The 24,612-nt window shown below is 37.9% G+C and overlaps 1 pseudogene; it reads left to right on the top strand.

The window, feature by feature from the left end:
- The first annotated feature begins 6,924 nt into the window (after positions 1 to 6,924).
- On the top strand, positions 6,925 to 7,892 carry LOC131831468 (S-phase kinase-associated protein 1-like; annotated as a pseudogene).
- Positions 7,893 to 24,612: the final 16,720 nt, after the last annotated feature.

Here is a 24,612-nt window from a genome sequence, read left to right as displayed (position 1 = left end):
ATAACCCCTTCAATTTCCTGGCTGGTTATGGGTCTGTTCTTCTTGTTTTGGTTTTGGCAGTTTATACATTTATTGGAATGCATTCATTTCCTCCTCATTGCCTAATTTGTTGGCATAGAGTTGTTTATAATTTATTCTTAGAATTGTTTGTATTTCCTTGGTGTTGGTTGTGATCTCTCCTTTTTCATTCAGCATTTCATTAATTTGTGTCATTTCTTTTTTCTTTTTGATAAATTTGGCTATGCATTTATCAATCTTTCTAATTTTTCAATGAACCAAATTCTAGTTTCATTGACTATTCCACTGTTCTTTGATTTCTATTTCATTAATTTCTGCTCTGTTCTTTATTATTTCTTGCAACCTTCTTTGTTTAGTCTTCATTTGCTATTCTTTCTCAGTTCCTTTATAAGTGAGTTTAGCTTGTGTATTTGAGATTTTTCTGCTTTCTTGAGAAAAGTGGTATTTCTATGTTCTTCCCTCTTAGGACATCCTTTGCTGCATCTTTAAAGTTTTAAACAGTTGAGCTTTCATTTGCGTTTGTTTCCATGATTTTTAAAAACTGTTCCCTAATTTTTGGTTGACCAATTCATTCTTTAGTATGATGAACTTTAAAATTCAAGAGTTTGAGTTCCTTCCAAATTTCCTCTTGTGATTGAGTTCAAGTTTCAAAGATTTGTGGTCTCAAAAAAAGCAGGGAATGATCCCAGTATCTGTTGAGTCCTGATTTATGACTCTGTATGAGATATATTCTGGAGAATGTTTAATGTGTACACAAGAAGAATGTGCATGCTATCACTTTAGGATGGAATGCTCTCTCTCTCTCTGGATGTATATATATCCATCCGGTCAGTTTGTCATTCAAAGTCCTTGTTTGGGGCGCCTGGGTGGCTCAGTGTGTTAAAGCATCTGCCTTTGGCTCAGGTCATGATCTTAGTGTTCTGGGATCGAGCCCCATGTCAAGCTCTCTGCTTGGAAGGGAGCCTGCTTCCCTTCCTCACTCTCTGCCTACCTCTCTGTCTATCAAATAATAAAAAAAAAAGTCCTTGTTTCCTTGTTCATTTTCTGCTTAAACGATCTGACCATTGCTAAGACTGGGGTATTGAATTCCTAAACAATTATTGTATTATTATCAATGTGTTTCTTATTTTTGTTGTTACTTGGTTTATATAATGGCCTGATTCCAAGGTAGGAACATAAATATCTATAATGGTTAGATCTTTTTGTTGGATAAACACCTTAAGAATGATATAGTGTTCCTTTTCATCTCTTATTACAATCTTTGATTTAAAATCAATTTGTTTGATATAAAGAATGCTACCCATACTTTTATATTTCATTTATTTATTTATTTATTTATTTATGATTTGTTTTTTAATTTCAGCAAACAGTATTCATTATTTTTTCACCACACCCAGTGCTCCATGCAATCCGTGCCCTCTATAACACCAACCACCTGATACCCCAACCTCCCACCACCCTGGCCACATCAAACCCCTCAGATTGTTTTTCAAGGTCCATAGTCTCTCATGACTCAACTCTCCTTCCAATTTACCCCAACAACCCTCTCCTCTCTAACTCCCCATGTCCTGCATGCTATTTGTTATGCTCCACAAATAAGTGAAAACATATAATAATTGACTTTCTCTGCTTGAATTATTTCACTCAGCATAATCTCTATCAGTCCTGTCCATGTTGCTACATCCTTTCTGATGGAGGCATAATACTCCATAGTGTATATGGACCACATCTTCCTTATCCATTCATCTGTTGAAGGGCATCTTGGTTCTTTCCACAGTTTGGCGACCATGGCCATTGCTGTTATAAACATTGGGGTACATATGGCCCTTCTTTTCACTACATCTGTATCTTTGGGTTAAATACCCAGGAGTGAAATTGCAGGCTTATAGCGAAGATCTATTTTTAATTTCTTGAGGAATCTCCACACTGATCTCCAACATGGCCACACCAACCTGCATTCCCACCAACAGTGGAAGAGGGTTCCCCTTTCTCCACATCACATCCAACACATGATGTTTCCTGTCTTGTTAATTTTGGCCATTCTAACTGGTGTAAGGTGCTTTTAATTTGAATCTCCCTGGGGGCTAGTGATGATGAACATTTTTTCATGTGTCTGCCATTTGTATGTATTCATTGGAGAAGTGTCTGTTCATATCTTCTTGCCCATTTTTTTATATGATTGCCTGTTTTGTGTGTGTTGAGTTTGAGGAGTTCATTATAGATCCTGGATATCAACCTTTTGTCTGTACTGTCATTTATAAATATCTTCTCCCATTCCATGGGTTTCCTCTTTGTTTTTCTGACTGTTTCCTTTGCTGTGCAGAAGCTTTTGATTTTGATGAAGTCCCAAAATTTCATCTTTGCTTTTGTTTCCTTTGCCTTTGGAGTCATATCTTGAAAGAAGTTGCTGTGGCTGATATAGAAGAGACTACTGCCTATGTTCTCCTCTAGGATTCTGATGGATTCCTGTCTCACGTTGAGGTATTTTATCCATTTTGAGTTTATCTTTGTGTACGTGTAAGAGAATGGTCGAGTTTCATTCTTCTACATATAGCTGTCCAGTTTTCTCAGCACCATTTATTGAAGAGACTTTTTTTTTTTCCACTGAATATTTTTTCCTGTTTTGTGAAAGATTAATTGACCATAGAATTGAGGGTCCATATCTGGGCTCTCTACTCTGTTCCACTGGTCTACGTGTCTGTTTCTATGCCAGTAGCATTCTGTCTTGGTGACCACAGCTTTGTACTAAAGCTTGAAATGAGGTAACGTGATACCCCCAGCTTTATTTTTGTTTTTCAACATTTCCTTAGCGATTCGGGGTCTCTTCTGATTCCATACAAATTTCTGGATTATTTGCTCCAGGTTTTTGAACAATACTGGTGGAATTGTGACTGGAATGGCATTAATAATATAGATTGCTCTATGCAGTATAGACATTTTAACAATGCTTATTTTTCCGATCCATGAGCATGGAATGGTGTTCCATCTTTTTGTGTCTTCTTCAATTTCCTTCATGAGTGTTCTGTAGTTCCTCGAGTACAGATCCTTTGCCTCTTTGGTTAGGTTTATTTCCAGGTATCTTATAGTTCTTGGTGCACTAGTAAATGGAATCAATTCTCTAATTTCCCTTTCTGTATTTTCATTGTAGTGTATAAGAAAGCCACTGATTTCTGTACATTGATTTTGTATCCTGCCACGTTGCTGAATTGCTGTATGTGTTCTAGTAGTTTGGGGGTGGAGTCTTTTGGGTTTTTCATATAAAGAATAAGGTCATCTGTAAAGAGAGAAAGTTTGACTTCTTCATTGCCAATTTGGATACATTATATTTCTCTTTGTTGTCTTATTGCTGTTGCTAGGACTTCTAATACTATGTTGAACATGTTTGGTGAAAGTGGGCACCCGTGTCTTGTTCCTGATCTCATCGGGAAGGCTGCAAGCCTTTTCCCATTGACGATGATATTTGCAGTGGGTCTTTCATAGATAGATTTGATGAGGTTCAGGAATCTTCCCTCTATCCCTATACTTTGAAGCATTTTCATCAGAACGAATGCTGGATTTTGTCAAATACTTTTTCTGCATCAATTGAGAGGACCGTGTGGTTCTTCTCTCTTCTCATATTAATTTGTTGTATCACATTGATTGATTTGCGAATGTTGAAGCATCCTTGTAGCCCAGGGATGAATAACACCTGGTCATGGTGGATAATATTTTTCATGTACTATTGGATCCTGTTGGCTAGGATCTTGTTGAGAATCTTAGCATCCATATTCATCAGTGATATTGGTCTGAAATTCTCCTTTTTTGTAGATTCTTTTCCAGTTTGGGGATCAGGGTAATGCTGGCTTCATCAAAAGAGTAGGAAGTTTTCCTTCTGCTTCAATTTTTTGAAACAACTTCAGGAGAATAGGTGTTATTTCTCCCTTGAAGGTTTGGTAGAATTCCCCAAGGAATCCGTCAGGTCCTGGGCTTTTGTTTTTTGGGAGGTTTTGATCACTGCTTCAATCTCGTTACTAGATATCGGTCTATTCACGTTGTTGATATCTTCCTGGTTCAATTTTGGGAGTTTATAGTTTTCTAGGAATGCATAGTTTTCATCAAGGTTGCTAGCTTATTGGCATATAACTGTTGATAATAAATTCTGATCATTGTTTTTACTTCCTTGGTGTTAGTTGTGATCTCCCTCTCTTTTCATTCATAATTTTATGAATTAGGGCTTTCCCTCTTATCTTTTGGATTAGTGTGGCCAGTGGCATATCTATTTTATTGATTCTTTCAAAAAAACAAGTTCTAGTTTCATTGATACGTTCTGCTGTATCTTTGTTTTCTACCTCATTGAACTCAGCTCTAATCTTGATGATTTCCCTTCTTATGTGTGGAGTTGGTTTGATTTTTTGTTGAATCTTCAGTTCTTTAAGGTGTAGAGACAGCTATTGTGTTCTGCATTTTTCAATTTTTTTGAGGTAGACTTGAATGGCTATGTATTTCCCCCTTAGGATCACCTTTGATGTATCCCATAGGTTTTGTACTGAAATTTCTTCATTCTCATTGGTTTCCATGAATTGCTTCAATTCTTCTTTGATCTCCTGGTTGATCCAAGCATTCTTAAGCAAGGTGGTCTTTAGCTTCCAGGTGTTTGAATTCCTTCTGAACTTTTCCTTGGGATTAAGCTCCAGTTTCAAAGCATTGTGATCTGAGAATATGCAGGGAATATTATCAGTCTTTCGGTATCAGTTGACTCCTGATTTGTGACCCATTATTTGGTCTATTCTTGAGAAGTTTCCATGTGCACTTGAGAAGAATGAGTATTCTCTTGTTTTAGGGTGGATTGTTCTGTATATATCTATGAGGTCCATCTGGTCCAATGTGTCATTCAATGCTCTTGTTTCTTTATTGATTTTCTGTTTCGATGACCTGTCTATTTCTGAGAGAGGCATGTTAAGATCTCCTACAATTTGTCTACTCATATCAATATGACTCTTTATCTTGATTAACAGTTTTCTTAAGTAATCGGCTGCTCCCATATTGGTGGCATAGATATTTACAATTGTTAGATCATCTTGGTGGATAATTCCTTTAAGGATAATGTAGTGTCCTTCTGTATTTCTGACTACAGTCTTTAGTTTAAAGTCTAATTTATCTGATATAAGAATCGATACCCCAGCCTTCTTTTGAGGCCCATTGGCATAAAAAATGCTTCTCCTTCCCTTCACTTTTAGTCTGGGTGTTCCTTTAAGTTCAAAATAGGTCTCTTGTATACAACATATGGATGGGTCCTGTCATTTTATCCAATCTGCAATCCTGTGCCGTTTTATGGGTGCATTTAGGCCATTCACGTTGAGAGTGATTATTGATAGATACATTTTTATTGACATTGAGTTATCTTTGAAGTCTTTTTTTCTGTATATTGTCTATATTTTTCTGTTCAATGCTATTCTTAGGATTTTCCTCTTTTATAGAACTCCCCTTAATATTTTTTTCAGTGTCGGCCTGGTGGTTGCATGGTCTTTTAAGCCTTGCCGGTCTTGAAAACTCTTTATCTCTCTATCCATTTTGAATGTCAGTCTTGCTGGATAACGTATTCTTGGCTGCATGTTCTTTTCATTTAGTGCCCTGAATATATCTTGCCAGCCTTTCTGGACTTCCAGGTTTCTATGGACAGGTCTGATGCTATTCTGATGGGCTTTCTTCTGTAAGTAATGATCCTCTTTGCCCTGGTGACTTTCAAGAGATTATATCTACAATTTTGGTTCCTCAATTTGACTATCAGGTGTCGTGATGTTTTTTGAAATGTATAATCTTTGGTGGAGACCGTTCAGCCTCTAGTACATGAACACTGGTTCCATTTGTGAGATTGGGAAAATTTTAATGAAGGACTTGATCCACTATATCTTCTAGACTCCTTTCTTTCTCCTTCCCTTTAGGGATTGCAATAATTCTGACATTGGAACGTTTCATGGCATCATTTATTTCCCTGATTCTGTTTTCGTGGTTTCTAATCTGTTTTTTTTTTTTTTCAAACTTCCTCCTCATCCTTTCTCTCTGTTTGTCTTCCAGATCACTAATTCTATCTTCTGTCTCATTTACCCTATCTTTGAGAAAGTTTTGATTAGATTAGGACTCATTGAGAGCATTGTCAACCTCTTCCCTGGTAGCTTTAAGCTCCGCCCTAACATTGTGCACATCCTGTCTGTTCGCTTTCAGCTCGACCCTAATAAATTCTGTTTGGTCATCCATGGCTTTCTCCAACCTAGCTATTGCCTGGATAATTGTTAGCCTGAATTCTCTTTCTGAAATATTGTCTATATTGATATCTGTTAGCTCTGTTTCAGAAGGTCCATCCTCTGTATTTTTTTCTGTTAGGCATTTCTCCTCCTAGTCATTTTTGTGAGAGATGACTGAACAGATGTAGCTGGATGTTGTAACCGTGGTGCAGTCAAAGTGCACCCTGGAACACTTCTGTGCAATCAGGATCCCCACCCCAACGAGAGACAAAAGAAAAGAAAAAGAAAAAAAGAAATATAGAGAAATACAGGAAAGAAAGGGAAGATGAAAGAGAAGGTTCAGCCCTAATGGGCCCCAATGTCAGATTTATGATATTAACAAACCAAAACATAAAAACAAAAAGATGATAAAAGTATATGACAAGATAAAATACATATATATATTCAAATAAAGGAACAACATCGTCAAGAAGAACCCCAAGTGTAAGATTTATATACTATCAGGACAAACACAAAAACACAGAAATATTTGTTGGAGAAAAAGATGGGAGAGTGGTTATAAATTCTTAATGTGTGCGAGGAAGGTTATTTTGATTCTTCCTGGATGTATCTTGATATTTTGTTAAAGGACTCAACTTTCCTAAGATAAAGGGGGATTAAAAATTAGTTTACTGAGTGGCCTTGTTCTCCACTTTTCTCCCCACGTCCTGGAGGCCGCTGTGTTTTTGTCAGCCTCCGACCTGCAGTTGGCCTGAGACCGAGCACCATGCCTTCAATTAAGTTGCAGAGTTCCATTGGAGAGATATTTGAAGTTGATGTTGAAATGGCCAAACAGTCTGTGACTATTAAGACCATGTTGGAAGATTTGGGAATGGACGATGAAGGAGATGATGATCCAGTTCCTCTACCAAATGTTAATGCAGCAATATTAAAAAATGTCATTCAGTGGTGCACCCACCACAAGGATGACCCCCCTCCTCCTGAGGATGATGAGAACAAAGAATAGCGGGCAGATGATATCCCAGTTTGGGACCAAGAATTCCTGAAAATTGACCAAGGAACACTATTTGAACTTATTCTGGCTCCGACCTACTTAGACATCAAAGGTTTGCTTGATGTTACATGCAAGACTGTTGCCAATATGATCAATGGGAAAACTCCTGAGGAGATCCGCAAAACCTTCAATATCAAAAATGACTTTACTGATGAAGAGGAAGCCCAGGTACGCAAAGAGAACCAGTGGTGTGAAGAGAAGTGAAATATTATTCCTGACACTGTAACACTGTATGATTGTTCCAAATACTAGTTTCACTGCTGTGTTTATAATTGTTAATATTAGACAAACAGTAGACAAATGGCAGCAGCAAATCAGTTGTTTAAGCAGAATATTGTCCTCCTTGCATGTGTAGTTTGAGTACAGATTCCAAACCTATGCCTGAGTTTCTTCTAATATGATCAAAAGTTTTTATTTTTTTCCTTTGCTCTAAATAAACCTGAACTGTGAGTTCTCTGTAGAAGGTGGCATTTTGGCCTTTCCTTCTCTTTGTAAAGCGATTTCTGCCTAGTTTATTGTCTAGTTAACTTTAGTTTAATGACCTTTTAAAAGTTGGCATTGTAAATAAAACAAGATGAAAAAAGTTTTCTGAAATAGAATTAACAATCTTTATTCATGAGTTGAAAACTGGAAAAAGGCTACTTGAGGTAAATGTTTTGAGTTGGATTATTAGGGTGTCTTCGAGCTTCCTGGAGTCAAGGAGTACCACTGGTATTGATTAGCCTGTATGTAGCAGGGCTCCCTTAATTGGATCTAAGGACTTGTTTTTGCATTTTTAATTCTCAGCTTTGAATATGTTGGCTAGAGACTCAGTTACTACTAAATTTGTGGTTTGGGGGGGAAATGTAACTAGTCAGTCTGTTAGCTTTTCGATTAAAAAAGACAAATAACCCATGCAGTGTGTTATCTTTTTATAATCAGTGATCCCATGTGGGGGAAACTTCACACTACTTGCATGTAAAAAAAAATAATTTAACCTTTAACCTTAAAGTGTCTGAAAAAACGTAGAAAGCATCCATCACGAATGCAAGATACTTTCAATAAATATAAGTTATGTAGTAGGTGGTAAATGGTTTGCTTTTTTGTACTTAACTGTGTCTCTTCACTTACTAAATGAGTTAAGTATATGTGTGGTCATGTAGCTGGAGACAGCTTGCAGGAAGTTCATGTCCTAGCTTGCTGGATGCTGCTGACCTAGCAGCTGGGTTCTGATAGACTCGTGTCTCTCCTGATTGTCATGATCTGGTTTACTGGAACCAGTGCTTCAGTTCTTAACTGGTGTGTGTGGCTGTACAGAACTGCACTGCCCCTGTTTACAGTAGAACGAAGTTGTCCTGGTGTTTAAGATGGCTTCCAAATTGTTCCCTTCTTTCCTCCTTGTGTTCCCTTTTTTATTGCTTTACCATTTAGCATCATCTGTATTCACATGTAGTCTTACTGCATTCTCTTCATGTTTACTGTGAGCTGTTTTCACTCAGGTTATTTGCTGATAGTAGTTTGCCTTTATAGTTCATTTCTTGTTTGCCTCGAATCTGTATCTGACTTAATAAAGTCCCATATGCTGTCTCAGATGAAAAAATTTAGTTTACCTATAGGGGTAGTATTGATTGAGGAAAAGGGATTACTTTAAAATTTAACTCTATATGAATATTAGAAGATAAAAATAAAAAGGAATAAACTAGACTATACTAAACTAAAACTTAAAAAAAAGAAGGAATTCAAAAAATAGAAATGCAAAAGTAAAACATAGGTGTATGTATCAAAAAGTTCAGGTTAGAAGGCTATTATGGAATTTGATGTACTGGATATCTCGCTGTGATGGTTATTAGGTTAAAAAAAATTACCTATATATTTAAAAAATGAACCAGAATTGTGGGAATAAATGAAAAATCAAAGTTTTCCTATGAAGTAGTGGTTGTACTCTTGTAGTCCTTTTTTTTTTTCCTCTTTTTTTTTCTTTCTTGGTTTTTTTCCTGGGGGAGGGGCCTGCCATGTGGGTTTTCAGTCAATGATGTTCCCTGACTTAAGTCCTCCCGGCCGGCCCCCTCAAGGGGGTGGGCTCTGAGGAAACTTTTTTTTTTTTTCAGCCTTTTGTTCTCTGGCTGTTTCAGAGCCTAAGACATATTTTTGTGTCTTCTTCAATTACTTTGATGAGTGTTCTGTAGTTCCTCGAGTTCAGATACTTTACCTCTTTCATTAGGTTTATTCCCAGGTATCTTATGGTTCTTGGTGCTATAGTAAATGGAATCGATTCTCTAATTTGTCTTTCTGTAGTTTCAATGTTAGTGTATAAGAAAGCCACTGATTTCTGAACATTGACTTTGTATCTTGCCACGTTGCTGAATTGCTGTATGAGTTCTAGTAGTTTGGGGATGGAGTCTTTTGGGTTTTCCATATAAAGAATCATGTCATCTGCGAAGAGAGAGAGTTTGACTACTTCATTACCAATTTGGATACCATTTATTTCTCTTTGTTGTCTGATCCAGACGTGTATAATTCTAATCCCAGGCTGATTTCATAGGTGATCAGAGTTCTTTGGTAGATAATCAGCTCACTTTAGGGACTGGTTGAAACAGTGCCTCCTACTTCTCCACCATCTTGTCTCTCCATCTAGTATCCAAAATCTATAAAGAACTTATCAAACACAACACCCAAAAATAAAGTAACAATTAGAAAATGGGCAGAAGACACGAAAAGACATTTTTACAAAGAAGACATCCATATGGCCAACATACAAATGAAAAAGTACTCAACATTACTCGGGGTCAGGGAACTATAACTCAAAACCACAGTGAGATACCACCTCCCATCAGTCAGACTGGTTAAAATTAACCATTTGTGAAATTAAAGGTGTTTGTGAGGATGTGAAGAGAGGGGAACCCTCCTACAATGTTGGTGGGATTGCCAGCTTGTGCAGCCATTCTGTAAAACAGTATGGAGGTCGCCTGGGTGGCTCAGTGGGTTAAGCCGCTGCCTTTGGCTCAGGTCATGATCTCACGGTCCTGGGATCGACTCCCACATCAGGCTCTCTGCTCAGCAGGGAGCCTGCTTCCCTCTCTCTCTCTCTCTGCCTGCCTCTCCATCTACTTGTGATTTCTTTCTGTCAAATAAATAAATAAAATCTTAAAAAAAATAGAATTATACACTTCTGGATCTCTACAGGGACAGAAGATGCCAGTGGACACGTAAAGTGGAGTGGGAACATTGGGCTGATATTGAAAGATAAACAAAAGTGGGAGGGAGCCACCAGAAGCAACCCATTGGGAAGTAATACCCCAATATGAGAATGCCCTGTGATGCCAGCATTAACTTTGAGTCTGCTTGAAAGCAATCAAAAAGAGCAAAAGATCTTAAAGGGAAATTGGTGGAATTGGGGGGAAATTTGTGGAGTTTTTTGGTTAAAGACTGGGACTTAGGCCATGAACTCAGGATGGCCACTGCTGGCACTGAAACAGAGAGTACAGTGAAGAAGCCACGTCTTGGTCCCTGAGCCAATGGTGCACCCAAAAGCCTCTGGGTGCTGTGCCCATGAGAAAGTCTGGTTTGGACACCAGCCGACACTCTCTAGAACCACAGCCTCTTGCTCTCTGCAAGCATGCTTCATGACCAGAGTCTGAGTCACGCTCCATACCCTCCTGTGTGCAGTCACTAGCTGGTGCTCTCTAGGACCAGAAGATCCTGAACACTCCCAGACTGGGCCAGCATGAAAATTTCAGTGTCCTTTTTCTAGTTGGGACCTGCCCAGACAGCTGAGGCTAGTATTTCTCATGGTTTTGTATACAAGAGAGAGTTCCTGTGACCCCTGAGACCATGACTGGAGACATGCTCTGCAAGTGACAGAGGGGGAATTTATGTTCTCTGGTGCACCCAGAGGGGAACAGACTGAGGCTTCTTTCTGAGATGGAGGACTGGGTGCAGTTTGTTTTCATCTAAACCTCCAAAGAATCGCCAAGAGCCACCAAGGGGAGAAAAAACAAACAAAAAAAAAAAAAGAAAAAAAATTCCTCTATAGAACAAAGGCCTGAAAAACAGGTTTACACAGAGCCCAGGCCCTTGATGGGGGTAGGAGGACACAACATTAGCAAGACTAGCTAAAATCATACAGCAGGTCCACCCCCAGAAAACCAGCTAAAAAAAAATACAAGAGGACAGCCATCACTGATTCACAGATACAACTTTTATTTTTAATTTGTTCCCACTATTCTCATTCTTTTCATTTTTATATAATTTTTAACCTATTTACCACCAGAATGAGATGTTTAGTACATCAAATTCCATAATAATCTTCTAACCTGAAATTTTTTTATATATACACCTCTGTTTTGCTTTTGCTTTTCTATTTTTTATTTTATTTATTTTATTTTATTTAAATATTTGTATAGAGATAAGCTTCAGGGTAATCCCCTTTTGACAGTCAATGCTACCCTTATATGTAAACCAGTTTTAATCCCCTTTATAACAGGAAAGTTGAGTACTTTAACAAAGATATCAAGATACAGCAAGGAAGAATCAAAATAGCCTTCCTCCCCACAATGAGAATTTATAACTACCCACCCATCATTTTATTCTGTCAGAGTTTTTGTATATTTATTTTTGTTCTGGTAGTATATAAATCTTATACTTGAGGTTCATTTTGATGGGGTTCTTATTTATTTTTCTTTTTTCTTGTCATCTACTTTTTTAAAAATTTCTTTTCAGCATAACACTATTCATTGCTTTTGAACCACACTCAGTGATCCATGCAATCTGTGTCCTCTCTAATACCCAATACCTGGTTCCCCCAACCTCCCATCCCCACTCCTTAAAAACCCTCAGATTGTTTTTAATAGCCCATAGTCTCTCATGGTTCACCTCCCCTTCCAGTTTCCCCCAACTCCCTTCTCCTCTCCATCTCCCCTTGTTTTCCATGTTATTTCTTATGCTCCACAAATAAGTGAAACCACATGATAATTGACTCTTTCTGGTTGACTTATTTCACTCACCATAATCTCTTCCAGTCCCATCCATGTTCCTACAAAAATTGGGTATTCATCCTTTCTGATGGAGACATTATACTCCATAGTGTATATGGACCACATATTCCTTATCCATTCATCCATTGAAGGGCATCTTGGTTCTTTCCACATTTTGGTGGCCATGGCCATTGTTACTATAAGCATTGGGGTACAGATGGCCCTTCTTTTCACTACATCTGTATCTTTGGGGTAAATACCCAGTAGTGCAGTTGCAGGGTCATAGGGAAGCTCTATTTTTAATGTCATGAGGAATCTCCACACTTTTTTCCAACCTTGTCATCTACTTTTGTTGGTACTTTGTTTTTCTGGTTTTGTTTGTATACTTTATAAATTGACCTTTGGGTCCCATTAGGGCTGAGCTTTCTCTTTTCTCTTTTTCTTTTTTTTTTTTTCTTTCTTTTTTCCCCCATCTCTCTCTCTCTTTCTTCTTTTTTCCTTCTTTTTGGTGGGTACACTCAATTGCTCAGAAGTATTCCAGAGTGCACCTTACCTGCACCATGGTTGATATATTCAGCTACACATTTGCTCAGCCATCTCTCACCAAAATGACGAGGAGGAGGAATGCCCAAAAGAGGAAACATTCAGAGACAGTGCCCTCTCCATCAGAGCTATTGGATATGGACATAAACAGTATGTTGGAAAGGGAATTCAAGCTAACGATTATCCAGGTAATAGCGAGGTTGAAGAAAGCTTTTAATGAAAAAATGGAATTGATTAGGGAAGAAGTGAAAGCCACCAGGCACAATATTAACAATACTCTCAATGAGTTCCTTTCTAATCCAAATTCTCTAACAGCTAGGGTAACTGAAGAACAAAATAGAATTAGTGATCCAGAGGACAAACATATAGAGAAAAAGGATCAGGAGGAAGCCTGGAACAAATGTCTTAGTAGCCATTAAAACAGAATTAGGGAAACAAATGACCCCATGAAACATTCCAGCTTCAGATGTAATGTAATCTCTGAAGGGGAGGAGAAAGAAAGAAGACTACAGGATATAGTTGAACAAATTCTCCATGAAAATTTTCCCAATAACATGAATGGATCCAGCATTTGTGTCCTAGATGCAGAAAGATTTACCCCCAAGTACATAGAATCTAGAAACACCTAGAGACATATGAATGTGAAACTAAGCAATAATAATTTTAGACAGGAGCTCTTAAAAGAAGCTAGAGGGTAGAGATTCCTTACATACAGAAAAAAGCCTATCAGAACAATGTCAGACCTGGCCACAGAAATCTGTCAAGTCAGAAAGGGCTGAGAAGACATATTCATGCCACTAAATGAGAAGAACATGCAGCAACGAATACTTTATCCAGCAAAACCGACATTCAAAATGGATTGAAAGATAAAGAGCTCCCCAAACCAGCAAGGATTAAAAGAGATTGTGACCACCAAGCCGACACTGCAGGAAATATTAAGGGGGGGTTCTATAAAAGAGGAAAAACCCAAGAATATCATTTAATAGAAATAAGTGGAGACAATCTATAGAAACAAAACTTCACAGGTAACACAATGTCAATAAAATTCATCTCTCAATAATCACTCTCAACTTGAATAGCCTAAGTGTGCCCATAAAATGGAACGGGGTTGCAAATTGCATAAAATGACAGTACCCATCCATATGTTGTCTACAAGAGACCCATTTTGAACCTAAGGATACATCCAGACTGAAAGTAAAGGGATGGCGAAGCATCTGTCATGCCACCGGCCTCAAAAGAAGCCTGGGATAACGATTCTTAGATCAATTAGATTTTAAACTAAAGACTGTAGTCAGAGATACAGAAGGACACTACATCATTCTTAAAGGAACTATTCACCAAGAAGTTCTAACAATTGTAAGTATTTATGCCCCCAATATGAGAGTAGCCAATTACATAAGAAAACTGTTAATCAGGATAAAGAGGTATATTGATATGAATGTATTAATAGTAGGAAACCTTAACATGCCACTCTCGCTAATAAGTCATCCAAACAGAAAATCAATAAACAAGAGCACTGAATGACATATTGGACCAGATTGAACTCAGAGATACATACAAAACCTAAAACAACAGAATACTCATTCCTCTGAGGTGCACATGGTATCTTCTCCAGAATAGACCACATACTAGGTCACAGTTCAGGGCTCAAATGATACCAAAACATTGAGATTATCCCCATTGTATTCTCAGATCACAGTATTTTTAAACTGGAGATCAACCACAAGGAAATTTTTAGAAGGACTTCAAACACCTGGAAGCTAAAGACCACCTTTTCTGCGGATACTTGGATCAACCAGGAAATCAATGAAGAACTTAAACAATTCATGAAAACCAGAGAATGAAGACACTTTGGTCCAAAACCTATGGGATACAGCAAAAGTGGCCCTAAGGGGGAAATGCATAGCCAACCAAGCCTACCCCCAAAATTGAAAAATCCAGAGTACATCAACTCTCTTTACACCTTAAAGATCTGGAAAATTAAAAAACGAATTAAGCCAACCCCATACATAAAAAGAAAATAATCAAGATTAGAGCAGAGATCAAGGAGATAGAACCTAGAGATACAATAAAGTGTATCAATGAATCTAGAAGTTTGTTTTTTGAAAGAATCAATAAGATCCATAAGCCATAGGCCAAACTAATCCAAAAGAAAAAAGAGAAAGCCCAAATTAATAAAATTATTAATGAAAAGGCAAAGATCACAACTAACACCAAGGAAATAAAAAACAATCATCAGAAATTATTATCAACAGTTATATGCCAGTAAGTTAAGCAACGCAGATGAAATGGATGCATTCCTGGAAAACTATAAACTTCCAAAATTGAACCGGGAAGAAATGAACAACCTGACTAGACCAATATCTAGTAACAAGATTGAAGCAGTGGTCAAAAAAACTCACAAAAATCACAAACCCAGAACCTGACAGATTCCATAGGGAATTCAACCAAACTTTCAAAGAATAAAAAGCACCTATTCTCCTAAAGTTGTTTCAATAAATTGAAGCAGAATAAAAACTTCCAAACTATTTTTTATGAAGCCAGCATTACCCTGATCCCCTAACCAGGCAAAGACCCTATCAAAAAGGAGAATTTCAGACCAATATCACTGATGAATATGGATGCTAAGATTCTCAACAAAATCGTAGCAAATAGGATCCAAAAGTACATTAAAAAGATTATCCACCATGACCAGGTAGAATTCACCCCTGGGATGCAAGGTGGTTCAACCTTCACAAATCAATCAATGTGATAGAGCAAGTCAATAAGAGAAGAGAGAAAAACCACATGGTCCTCTCATTTGATGCAGAAAAAGCTTTTGAGAAGATACAGCATCTGTTCCTGCTTAAAACACTTCAAAGTATAGTCATAGAGAGAACATTCCTCAACTTCATAAAATCTATCTGTGATAAACCCACAGTTAATATCTTCCTCAATGAGTAAAAGCTGACAGCCTTCCTTTAGAGATAAGGAAAATGACAAAGATGACCACACTCACCACTTTTGTTCCACATAACATTAGAATTCCTAGCCACAGTGATTAGACAACAAAGAGAAATAAAAGGCACTCAAATTGGCAATGAAGAAGTCAAACTATCTCTCTTCACAGATATCATGATACTTTATATGGAAAGCGCAAAAGACTCGACCCCCAAACTACTAGAACTCATACAGAAATTCATAAATGTGGAAGGATACAAAGTCAATGTACAGAAATCAGTTGTTATCTTATACACTAACAATGAAAACACAGAAAGGGAAATTAGAGAATCGATCCCATTCACTATAGCATAAAGAACCATGATATAACTGGGAATAAACCTAATCAAAGAAATAAAGCATCTATATTCGAGGAACTATAGAAAACTCAGGAAATATTTTGAAGAAAACACAAAAAGATGGAAGACCATTCCATGCTCATGGGTCAGAAGAATGAACATTGTTAAAATGTCTATATTGCCTAGAGCAATCTATACTTTGAATGCCTTTACAATCAAATTCCACTGGCATTTTTCAAAGAGCTGGAGCAAGCAATCCCAACGTTGTATGGAATCAGAAGAGATCCTGAATTGCAAAGGGAATTCTAAAAAAGAAAAACTAAACTGGGGCATCACTTTATCTGATTTCAAGCTTTACTACAAAGCTGTGATCACAAAGACAGTATGGTACTGACATAGAAATAGACAAATAAAGCAGTGGAACAGAGTAGAGAGCCCACATATGGACCCACAACTCTATGGTAAAATTCCCTTCTACAAAGCAGAAAAAAATATTCAGTGGAAAAGAGTCTCTTCAATAAATGGTAATGGGAAAATTGGATACCTTTGTATAGAAGAATAAAACTCGATCATTCTATTATACTGTACACAAAGATAAACTCAAAATGGGTAAAAGACCTCAACTTGAGACAGGAATCCATCAGAATCATAGAGGAGAACATAGGCAGTAATCTGTTTGATATCAGCCACAGCAACTTTTTTCAAGATATGTCTCCAAAGGCAAAGGAAACAAAAGCGAAAATGAATTTTTGGGACTTTGTCAAGATCAAAAGCTTCTGCACAGCAAACGAAACAGTCAATAAAACAAAGAGGCAACCCATGGAATGGGAGAAGATATTTGCAAATGACAGTACAGACAAAAGGTTGATGTCCAGGATCTATAAAGTACTGCTCAAACTCAACACACACAAATCAGATAATCATATCAAAATTGGGCAGAAGATATGAATAGAAACTTCTCCAATGAAGACATACAAATGGCTATGAGACACATGAAAAAATGTTCATTATCACTAGCCCTCAGGGAGATTCAAATTAAACCTACATTGAGATATTGCCTTACACCAGTTAGAATGGCCAAAATTTGCAAGACAGGAAACAACATGTGTTGGAGGGGACATGGAGAATGGGGAACCCTCTTACACTGTTGGTGAGAATGCAAGTTGGTGCAGCCTCTTTGGAGAACAGTGTGGAGATTCCTCAAGAGATTAAAAATAGAGATTCCCTATGACCCTGCAGTTGCACTACTGAGTATTTACCCCAAAGATACAGATGTGGTGAAAAGAAGGGCCATCTGTACCCCAATGTTTATAGCAGCAATGACCATGGTTGTCAAACTGTGGAAAGAATCAAGATGCCCTTCAACGGACAAATGGATAAGGAAGATGTGGTCCATATACACTAAGGAGTATTATGCCTCCATCAGAAAGGATGAATACCCAACTTTTGAAGCAACATGGACAGGATTGGAAGAGATTATGCTGAGTGAAATTAGTCAAGCAGAGAGAGCCAATTATCATATGGTTTCACTTATTTGTGGAGCATAACAAATAACACGGATGACAAGGGGAGATGGAGAGGAGAAGGGAGTTGAGGGAAAATGGAAGGGGAGGTGAACTATGAAAGGCTATGGACTCTGAAAAACAATCTGAGGATTTTGAAGTGGCGATGGTGGGAGCTTGCAGGAACCAGGTGTTGGGTATTAGAGAGGGCACGAATTGCATAGAGCACTGTGTGTGGTGCAAAAACAATGAATACTGTTTCACTGAAAAGAAATTAAAAATTTAAAAAAATATCCAAAGTTTCTGCACAGTAAAGGAAATAGTCACCAAAAAAAGAGGCTGCTCATGGAATGGGAGAAGATATTCACAAATGACAGTACAGACAAAAGCCTGATATCTGGAATCTATAAGGAACTCCTGAATCTCAACATATACAAAGTATATAATCACATAAAAAAAAAAAAAAAAAAACGGGCAGAGGACATGAACACATACTTCTCCAATGAAGACATACAAATGGCTAACAGATACAAAAAATATTCATCATCACCAGCCATCAGGGAGACTCAAATCAAAACCACATTGATATACCACATTACACCAGTTCAAATGGCTAAAATTACCAAGAGAGTAATCAACAAGTGTTGGAGAGGGTGTGGAGAAAGGGGAACCCTCTTTCATTGTTGGTGGGAATATAAGTTGGTACAGCCATTTTGGAAAACAGTGTGGAGATTCCTTAAGATATTAAAAATAGTGCTTCCCTGTGACTCTGCAATGCAACTAATGGATATCCCCACCCAAAGATACAGATGTAGTGAAAAGAAAGGCCATCCATACCCCAATGTTCATAGCAGCAATGACATGGTTGCCAAACTGTGGAAAGGGCCAAGACACCTTTCAACAGACTAATGGATAAGGAAGATGTGGTCCATATACACTATGGACTATTATGCCTCCATCAGAAAGGATGAATACCCAACTTTTTTTATCAACATGGATGGGACTGGAGGAAATTATGCTGAGTGAAATATGTCAAGCATAAAGAGTCAATTATCGTATGGTTTTACTTGCTTGTGTAGCATAAGGAAAACCATGGAGTACTTTGTGAGAAAGAGAGAAGTGTGTTGGGGGAAATCAGAGGAGGAGGTATCCAATAGTGCAATTGCAGCTGTCAGCCCTTTGTATGTCTCCATTGGAGAAGTATCTGTTCATGTCTTCTGTCCAGCTTTTGATGTGATTATCTCTTTTTTGAGTGTTGAGTTTGGGGAGTTCTTTATAGATCTTTGATATCAGCCCTTTCTCTCTACTGTCATTTGCGAATATCTTCACACATTCCTTGGGCTTTGACTTGTTTTGTTTACTGTTTGGTTTGCTGTGCAGAATCTTTTGATCTTGATGAAGTCCCAAAACTTCATTTTTGCTTTTCTTTCCTTTGTCTTTGGAAGCATGTCCTGAAAGATGTTGCTGTGGCCAATGTCAAAGAGGTAATAGCCTATATTCTCTAGTATTTTGATACATTCATGCCTCACGTTGAGGTCTTTTATCCATTTTGAAGTTATATTTGTGTAAGATGTAAGGGAATGGTCTTACATATAGAAGAATTAATTATTTTATTTGTAGCTGTCCAATTCCCAGCACAGTTTATTGAAGACACTGTCTTTTTCCCACGGCATATATCTTGTTGCTTAGTTGAAGACTATCTGACCATAGAGTCCTGGGTCCATATCTCAGCTCTCTACTCTGTTCCACTGGACTATGTGATTGTTTTCATGATCACGGATTTGTAAATCAGGCAACATAATGCCACCAGCTTTGTTTTTCTTTTTCAACATTTCCTTAGCAATTCTTGATCTCTTCTGATTTTATGCAAATTTTAGGATTATTTCCCCCGGCTCTTTGAAAAATCTTATGGAATTTTGATTGGAATGACATTAAAAGTATAGATTGCTCTAGGCTGTATAGACATATTAACCATGTTTATTTTTCCTATCCATTAGCATGGAATGGACTTCCATCCTTTTGTGTTTTCTTCAATTTTTTTGGTGAGTGTTCTGTAGTTCCTCAAGTTCAGATCCTTTACCTCTTTGGTTAGGTTTATTTCCAGGTATCTTATGGTTCTTGGTGCTAAATTAAATAGAATCGATTCTCTAATTTCCCTTTCTGTGTTTTTATTGTTAGTGTATAAGAAAACAACTGATTCCTGTACATTGACTTTGTATCCTGCCATATGACTGAATTGCTATAGGAGTTCTAGTAATTTGGGAATGGAGTCTTTTGGGTTTTCCATATAAAGTATTATGTCTTCTGTGAAGAGAGAGAGTTTGATTTCTTTGCCAATTTGGATACCTTTTATTTCTCTTTGTAGTCTGATTGCTGTTTCTAGGATTTCTAATACTATGCTGAACAAGAGTGGTGAGAGTCAGCCTCATTGTCATGTTCCTGAGCTCAATGGGGACGTTCTCAGCTTTTTCCCACTGAGAATGATATTTGCTGTGGGTTTTTCACAGATATATTTTATGAAGTTGAGGAATGTTACCTCTACTCCTATACTTTGAAGTGTTTTAATCAGGATGGATGCTGGGTTTTGTCAAGTGCTTCTTCTGCATCAATTGAGAGAACCATATGGTTCTTCTCTCTTCACTTATTGATTTGTTCTATCACATTGATTGATTTGCAAATGTTGAACCTCCCTTGGAACCCAGGAAATAATCCCACCTGGTCATGGTGGATAATCTTTTTAATGTGCTGGTTGATCCTATTAGCTAGGATCTTGTTGAGAATCTTAACATCCATATTCATCAGTGATATTAGTCTGAATTCTCTTTTTTGTTGAGGTATTTGCCTGGTTTAGAATTCAGGGTAATATTGTTTTCATAAAAATATTCTGTAGGTTTTCCTTCTGCTTCAATTTTTTGAAACAGCTTCAGGAGAATAGGTGTTATTTCTTCTTTGAAAGTTTGGTACAATTACCCAGGGAATCCATCAAGTCCTGGGCTCTTGTTTTTGGGGGTGTTTTGGCCACTGCTTCAATCTCATTAATAGATATTGGTGTATTCATGTTGTTCATTTCTTCCTGGTTCAAGTTTGGAAGATTATAGTTTTCCAGGAATATATCCGTTTCATCTAGGTTGCTTAACTTATTTGCATATAACTGTTGATTATAAATTCTGATGATTGTTTCTATTTCCTTGGTGTTCGTTGTGATCTCTCCCTTTTCATTCATAAGATGGGAGGGTGGTTCTAAATCTTCAAAGTGGGTGAGGAAGTTTATTTTGATTCTTCATGGGTTACTCTTGATACCTGTGTTAAGGGATTCAATTTTCCATAGATAAAGGGAAATTAAAACTGGTTTATATATAAGAGTATTATTGAATAGGGAAAAAGGATTACCTTGGCGTTTATATCTATAGGAATATTAAAAAAAAACGAAAAGAAAAGAAAGGAGAGAAAAAGAAAAAGAAACCCTGGCATATACATCAAAAATTTCAAGTTAAAAAGTTATCATGGGGAGGAGGAGTCAAGATGGTGGAGAAGTAGCAGGCTGAGACTACTTCAGCTAGCAGGAGATCAGCTAGATAGCTTATCTAAAGATTGCAAACACCTGCAAATCCATTGGAAGATCGAAGAGAAGAAGAACAGCAATTCTGGAAACAGAAAAACAACCACTTTCTGAAAGGTAGGACTGGCGGAGAAGTGAATCCAAAGCGATGGGAAGATAGACCCTGGGGGGAGGGGCTGGCTCCCAGCAAGCAGCGGAGCAACGCAGCACAAAATCAAGACTTTTAAAAGTCTGTTAAACTGAGGGACATCGCTCCAGAGGTTAAACCGGGGTGAAGCCCATGTGGGGTCAGTGTGGTCTCAGACCTCACCGGGTCACAGAAGCATCAGGGTTGTCTCAGTGTCACACAGCTTGCGGGTATTCCAACTGGAAAGCAAGCTACAGAGACAGAGCCAAGAGTAAGCTCACAGCTCGGGCTTACCTTGAACTGGCCGCAGGCTCGGTGAGCTCAGAGTGCGGCCTGAGGTCAGGCAGACGGGTTTACTGGGCACTGTTCTCTGAAGGTGCACTGAGGAGGGGTGCCCCGGGCTCTCGGCTCCTCTGGGTCGGAAACCAGGAGGCCACCATTTGTATTCCTGTCCTCTGGAACTCTACAGAAAGCTCTCAGGGAACAAAAGCTCCTGAAAGCAAACCCGAGCAGATTACTCAGCATGGCCCCCGGTAAGGGCAGTGCAATTCCGCCTGGGGCAAAGACACTTGAGAATCACTTCAAGAGGGCCCTCCCCCAGAAGAACAATAAGAAATCCAGCCAAGACCAAGTTCACCTACAAAGGAGTGCAGTTTCAATACCAAGGAGAGCAGCAGAATTCCAGAGGAAAAGAAAGCAAAGCACAGAACTCATGGCTTTCTCCCTGTGATTTTTTAGTCTTGAAGTTAATTTAATTTTTTCTTTTTCATTTTTTTCTCTTCTTCTACTAATGTTTTTAACTTTTACCCTATTCTTTTTTAGCGTTTTTTAACTAGTTTATCTAATATATATATATATATTGGAGAGAATTATTGGGGAGAATTTCCCCGATAGGGCAAAGGGAACGAGCATCAAAATTCAGGAGGTTCAGAGAATGCCCTTCAAAATCAATAAGAATAGGAACATACCCCGTCACCTAATAGTAAAATTTACAAGTCTTAGTGACAAAGAGAAAATCCTGAGAGCAGCCTGGGAAAAGAAGTCTGTAACATACAATGGTAAAAATATTAGATTGCAGCTGACTTATCCACAGAGATTTGGCAGCCCAGAAAGAGTTGACGTGATATATTCAGAGCACTAAACGAGAAAAACATGCAGCCAAGAATACTATATCCAGCTAGGCTATTATTGAAAATAGAAGGAGAGATTAAAAGCTTCCAGGTCAAACAAAAAACTGAAAGAATTTGCAAACACAAAACCAGCTCTACAGGAAATATTGAAAGGGGTCCTCTAAGCAAAGAGAGAGCCTACAAGTGGTAGATCAGAAAGTAACAGAGACCATATACAGTAACAGTCACCTTACAGGCAATACAATGGCACTAAATTCATATCTCTCAATAGTTACCCTGAATGTGAATGGGCTAAATGCCACTGTCAAAAGACACAGGGTATCAGAATGGATAAAAAAAAACAAAACCCATCTATATGTGGCCTACAAGAAACTAATTTTAAACCCGAAGACACCTCCAGATCTAAAGTGAGGGGGTGGAAAAGAATGTACCATGCTAATGGACATCAGAAGAAAGCAGGAGTGGCAATCCTTATATCAGATCAATTAGATTTTAAGCCAAAGACTATCATAATAGTTGAGGAAGGACACCATATCATACTCAAAGGGTCTGTCCAACAAGATCTAACAATTTTAAATATCTATGCCCCCAACGTGGGAGCAGCCAACTATATAAACCAAATAATAACAAAATCAAAGAAACACATCAACAATAATACAATATTAGTAGGGGACTTTAACACTCCCCTCACTGAAATGGACAGATCATCCAAGCAAAAGATCAACAAGGAAATAAAGGCCTTAAAAGACACACTGGGCCAGATGGACATCACAGATATATTCAGTACATTTCATCCCAAAGCAACAGAATACATATTCTTCTCTAGTGCACATGGAACATTCTCCAGAATAGATTACATCCTCGGTCCTAAATCAGGACTCTACTGGTATCAAAAGATTGGGATCAATCCCTGCATATTTTCAGGCGACAATGCTCTGAAGCTAGCACTCAAACACAAGAGGAAGTTTGGAAAGAACCCCAATACATGAAGACTAAACAGCATCCTTCTAAAGAATGAGTGGGTCAACCAGAAAATTTAAAAATCATGTAAAAAATGATAATGAAAATACAATCGTTCAAAATCTGTGGGACACAACAAAGGCAGTCCTGACAGGAAAATATATAGCAGTACAAGCCTTTCTCAAGAAACAAGAAAGGTCTCAGGTACACAAACTTACCCTACACCTAAAGGAGCTGGAGAAGGAACAAGAAATAAACCCTAAGACCAGCAGGAGAAGAGAAATCATAAAGATCAGAGCAAAAATCAATGAAAGAGAAACCAAAAAAACAATAGAACAAATCAACGAAAGTAGGAGCTGGTTCTTTGAAAGAATTACTAAAATTGATAACCCCCTGGCCCGACTTATCAAAAAGAAAAGAGAAAGGACCCAAATAAATAAAATCATGAATGAAAGAGGAGAGATCACAACTAACAACAAAGAAATACAAACTAATATAAGAACATACTATGAGAAACTCTATGCTAACAAATTTGACAATCTGAAAGAAATGGATGCATTCCTAGAAACATATAAACTACCACCACTGGACCAGGAAGAAATAGAAAGCCTGGACAGACCCATAACCAGTAAGGAGATTGAAACAGTCATTAAAAATCTCCAAACAAACAAAAGCCCAGGGACAGATGGGCTTCCCGGGGGAATTCTACCAAATATTTAAAGAACTAATTCCTATTCTCCTGAAATGGTTCCAAAAAATAGAAATGGAAAGAAAACTTCCAAACTCATTTTATGAGGCCAGCATCACCTTTATTCCAAAACCAGACAAGGATACCATCAAAAAAGAGAGGTATAGACCAATATCCTTGATGAAGACAGATGCGAAAATTCTCACCAAGATGCTAGCCAATAGGATTCAACAGTACATTAAAAGGATTATTCGCCACGACCAAGTGGGATTTATTCCAGGGCTGCAAGGTTGGTTCAACATCCACAAATCAGTCAATGAGATACAACACATCAATAAAAGAAAGAACAAGAACCATATGATACTCTCAATAGATGCTGAAAAAGCATTTGACAAAGTAAAGCATCCCTTCCTGATCAAAACTCTTCAATGTGTGGGGATATAGGGCATATACTTCAATATCATCAAAGCCATCTATGAAAAACCCATCGCAAATATCATTCTCAATGGAGAAAGCTTTTCTGCTAAGGTAAGGAACACAGCAGGGTTGTCCATTATCACCACTGATATTCAACATAGTA

Source organism: Mustela lutreola, chromosome 5 (genome assembly GCF_030435805.1).
Source record: "Mustela lutreola isolate mMusLut2 chromosome 5, mMusLut2.pri, whole genome shotgun sequence".
Taxonomy (NCBI): Eukaryota; Metazoa; Chordata; class Mammalia; order Carnivora; family Mustelidae; genus Mustela; species Mustela lutreola.
The sequence above is the reverse complement of the archived record's forward strand: the minus strand, read 5'-3'. Positions and strand labels throughout refer to the sequence as shown.